The sequence below is a fragment of the Meleagris gallopavo genome, chromosome 24 (genome assembly GCF_000146605.3).
Source record: "Meleagris gallopavo isolate NT-WF06-2002-E0010 breed Aviagen turkey brand Nicholas breeding stock chromosome 24, Turkey_5.1, whole genome shotgun sequence".
NCBI classification, from domain to species: Eukaryota; Metazoa; Chordata; class Aves; order Galliformes; family Phasianidae; genus Meleagris; species Meleagris gallopavo.
In genome coordinates this window covers 3,651,363-3,655,951 of record NC_015034.2, presented here as the reverse complement: position 1 = coordinate 3,655,951, position 4,589 = coordinate 3,651,363, and the positions used below count along the sequence as shown (strand labels likewise).

The window sequence follows — 4,589 nt, the reverse complement described above, 5'->3', positions numbered from 1 at the left end:
GTAGTCCTAAAGAAACTTCTGGAGTGGGAAGAGAATACATTCTTTGTTCAACCACTTGCTGGAGCACTGCTGAGTTTTGGTTCTGAGTTTTGAGGCTGGCTCCTTCTGAGCATTGCTTTTCTTAGTAGCTGGAGCAGAAGGCAGGTTATCTGGTGTACATGAAGATGAATAGGATTTCTTAATTAAAACATAAATAACAGCAAACATTTACATCTAACCCTGTTTCCTCGATGAGCAAGGCTTTGCTGTGGGCTTCATTTTTGGCTTGAACCTTGGACATAAAGCCGAAGATAGATTTTGTTTTAGAACTTTCTCATTTCTCACAGTATGCTTCTAATATATCCCATAGGAAGCTCTGTGACCCATCTTTATGCAGCACTGTGCCTTGGGTAGAGCAGGAAGGAAATTTCTGCCATTCCAGTTTTCACGCTGTAAGAGAGCATTTGAAGCTGCAATGAGTTTTTATTGAAAGGCTCTATAAAATGAAACCCAGCATGCCAAACGTACCAAAATATTAGTTTAACTGCCTGTTTACAGTCCCTCCATAAAAGAAAAAATATAGTCTATAAAAAAGACCTCCTGAAGCAACGTTTAGAATAATGGAGGAGGGAGAGTATTGTTTAAACAGATGCCATAAATTTAATATGGAAACATTATTGCCACCCAGGATTTTATTGATTGTATCTTTTCAAGTTACTTATCTAGGAATTTACTGTGTCTGTTTCCACTCTTAGTTAACTGTTTTCCAGGGAAAAAAAAAAAAATTAATGAGTTATTAGCTAAGAAAGGAAAGTGTTGTAAATAAAATGGAGCATCAGGCACAAATCATGGTACAATTGTCCTTTTGTCTTTTTTTTTAACATTCTAATGAGGAAAAATTAAGAGGAAGCAGCCTTTGTGACACAGCTGTTTGTTTTTTCCATTTTTGTTTTTATTTAAATTTTTATTGTTTTCCCCCAGTTGCAGCACAGTGCCTCAGTTCTCTACTGGGTGATGTATGCCCTCCAAGCTCTGATTTCCCTTTCTCCTTCCCATTCTCAGACCTCCCCGTCCCCATGATGAATCTCTTTCTTGGAGAAGGAATGCAGTATTTCCAGGCAAAGTGATGCTGGGATTACCGTCCAGTCTTCCAATGGCAAGCAGAGTGTTCATTTGCCTTATTTGCTTTATTTTGCATATCCAGGTCTTTGTTGGGTGCGTGCTCCACTCTAATGATTGCTAGAAAGCAACACTCACAGAAATTGTTGAGAGAACCGGTCAGTGTGTTTTGGTATTCGTGAGAGCACTCGACTTTTGGCAGATCTCCAAAGAGAGGAGTCAGGAAGGATCTAGGACTGCTCTGCAACTGAGATGAAGAATGGAAGGAAAGCCAACACAGCCCAGTGCCTGCCTGACCTTTCTGCACTGGGTCTCTTCAGGAGGGTATCAAGAAACATTGATCTCAGCACTGGTTTTGCCCAGCAGGCTGCTGGCTGCCTTCTGAGGCATAAGAGCACATGGGTGCAGTGCTTCAATGGTGCTGCCTGACATTGGTGCTGGTGGGAGCAACCCCACAAAAGTCAGTGTTGCTGCTCCTGCTTATGTTCTTTTCGTATATATTCTTCCTCTTTCCTTCACCCTGCAACTCTTGTTGACATCTGTACGACATGTTGTTGATTTGATGCAGATACGTGTATATTCATTCGTTCATAGCTACTCATTGCTGTCATCTTTTATTTTTAAGGTGTTAATGCAAAATCTACTTCAATAATTCCGTGCATTTGTTTAGGATGCTGTAATACAGCGTTGACTTGGGAAAAAGGATTTTGGGTGTGTTCTTCCAATCTAAGGAAGACACAGGAGAGGAATAAAACATCTGGAGATCCCTCTAATTCCATATTCACTTTGCTAATGATCATCTCATGCTATCTCAGCATTTCTGAGTATCCTGAGTGCTTATTTTGCCTGTTAGTTGTCTCAGTAATGACAACATTATTGAGCATACATTGCTTTTTATGGGTTTTAATGCAGTAAATAAGATCTCTTCACCTTACAAAGGGCTACTTTTCAGTTGCTCAGACCTTGAGGTTTCTTGGTAGGCTCCGAAGTGATGCACCTTTTGCATATATCCTAAGGGAGAAAGCTTTTCTGTCACCATTTGTCTGGAAGGAGTTTGGTCCACGGTTTGGGAAGAATGGCAGCCTGTCCTTGGTTAAATGTGGCATGATATAAATGAAGCTAGATTTTCTTGCTACATGCAAACTGTACATGTCCCCTCCAACCTAGGCCATTCTATGATTCCTTGATATTCTGAGCAAACTGCTCACACACTGTTGATTTCAGACCAAACATAATTGTAAAAAAAAAAAATGGAGAATGACTTCAAGTCATGACTTTAGTTCTAGTAAGCCTTCAGCTTCTCACATGCAGCAAAAAGTGCTGAATGGATCATTTCCTGTGGTGGTTTTGTATGCGCTGAGCTTTAATATTAATTTTCATATGAGGACAGGAAGTTTCCTAGTTTGGAGAAATCTAATGACATCCTGTTTACCATTAGTGAGTCATGAGCTGCTGCTTTTGAGGGATCTAATGGTATGTGTACACTGAGAGCCAAAATTCAGACAAGCATGTTCTTCATCCATATTGTAATACAGTGACCTCTCTTTTCTTGCAGGAGTAGATGCATGCTTCTGTGAAGGATGAATAGTTGGGCAAAAAACCAGCAATCTCTCCAACTTGTAGAAGGCTTCTCCATATCTGTATTTTTAATTGTAAGTTTGCTCTTCGTTATTTATTTCTTCTGCTTGGCATTAAACACTCCCTCGGATATTCATTATGCTACTATGAAAAATGAATTTAATTGATGAATGAAGTCCTGGTTTGCTGCCACTGCCTTTCCCTCTTCCAATTCAAGGCTTTTGGTCTGTAACAGATGCATAGCCAAAGGACTAAATTCATCCTCATTCACCAGTTCTCTCACAGCCTGATAGCTGTCACTTCCATTGCCAACCCGCATAAATGTTTCTAAAATTTTTAGGGTTTATATCATTTTCGACCTTGTAAACAAGGGATATGGCTGTTAAAAGGAAAATATATGTAACACATATGCAGTTATACCCACTTAGCAGCAGGGCAGATAAAACAGAATCTGTTCTATCGAGGGGAATCATTAATTTCCTTTTACTTACAACTTCTCGTAGTCTGAAAAGCCATGGCTGAGTTCTATTCTATATACATCTTAAACACGGGCTTCGGGTGTGTGTTTCATCAGCTAAAAATATATATTTTCTATTTTCTGGAGCAAAAATATGTCATAACAAAAATGTAAACAGAAAAATCTGAAATGTTTTGAGACTTTTTCTTTCAACGCTTATGCTTCAATACTTTCCTAACATTTTTATATCTATTTCAATTGAAGGCTTCTGTAAGAAACATGGTTTCTTCCTCATATCATTTTTTATATTATTTTGATAGGTGTTTTACTATAATATAAACAACACTAACATGATCTTAAGGATTTGATATATGAAGTGTCTATTTACATTATTTGTAGTGGCCTACCAACTTGTTCTTTCCAGGACAGGTTTTATTTTGGATCTTCTTGAAAAGCAGCCTTATTCTAAATATTTAGCATAACGCAGATAAGGGGAAATCCGTTTTCCTATTGAAAAAAAAAGAATTACTTTTTTAGGATAGGTAGTTCAGAACTCGTCTTTTTCTTCGTTCATTACAGTCTTTGATGCTTGAATGGATTGTTGTTCCATTCTTTGCTCTTTTTCTTTCTCTCTTGCTCTCTTCTCAGATGTACGAGATATAAAAATTTTAATATCTAATACATGTAGTAGCTCAGGTGTTGTACTATGTTGACCTTTTTAGTATTCCATATTTTGATTACCTGCTTATTCTTTCCCTACTGGAGGGTTAGTGAGATTTTGAGCAGAAGAATGCAATGAACAGGCGAAATAAACATCATGATGTATAGGTCAGAAAAGTACAACAAAGCTACTGGTACAATTTGCGAAATATAAGAGGTGTCCAAATATTTGATATCTTCTTTTATCAACTTGGTGTGGAGAACAGCAGCTAAGAAGGAATAGAGTGCTATGGAAGGACAGCAAAAATGATGAAGAGGATTGAGAGCTTGATTCATAAGGGGAGATTAAAGTGATAAAGTATGTATGGCTTGACTAAACAGCTGTTAAGGATGGGCTATAAAAGATATCTGAGAGCAGTTGAAAGGTATGTGCACCCACAGGGAGAGGGTTGTGTAGGGTGCTCTAAGGGGATATATCTTTGAGTGGGGGATAAAACACCACAAAGGAAAATGGGAGAGGAATAATTCAGACAAAATGCAGGAGTTTCGACTGCGCTATTGACTATTTGTCCCTTTCCTGGATTGAGAAAGGTGTTAAGATCTCCCTGTATGGCTCCTGATGAGATACTACAGCATTGGTTTTGGCTTACAAGCTGCGGGTATTGGCTGACTGCCTGCAGGGCTCACACAGGTAGGGATGGAGAAGTCAGCTTGGTTCATGCCATACTCTCTCTTGGTGTAGAATAGTAAATGGAAGCTGTAAATTATCGCTTCTCTCCTGAACAAGGCTTTTTTT

The 4,589-nt window shown here is 38.6% G+C and overlaps 1 long non-coding RNA gene across 1 annotated transcript in view; it reads left to right on the top strand.

Moving 5' to 3' along the window:
• Positions 1 to 2,588: 2,588 nt before the first annotated feature.
• LOC104914248 overlaps positions 2,589 to 4,589 on the top strand; it is a 52,430-nt gene continuing 50,429 nt past the window's right edge. Inside the window, exon 1 of the long non-coding RNA XR_004161952.1 lies at positions 2,589 to 2,750. This is a non-coding gene — a long non-coding RNA (uncharacterized LOC104914248). The remainder of the gene's footprint in view (positions 2,751 to 4,589) is intronic.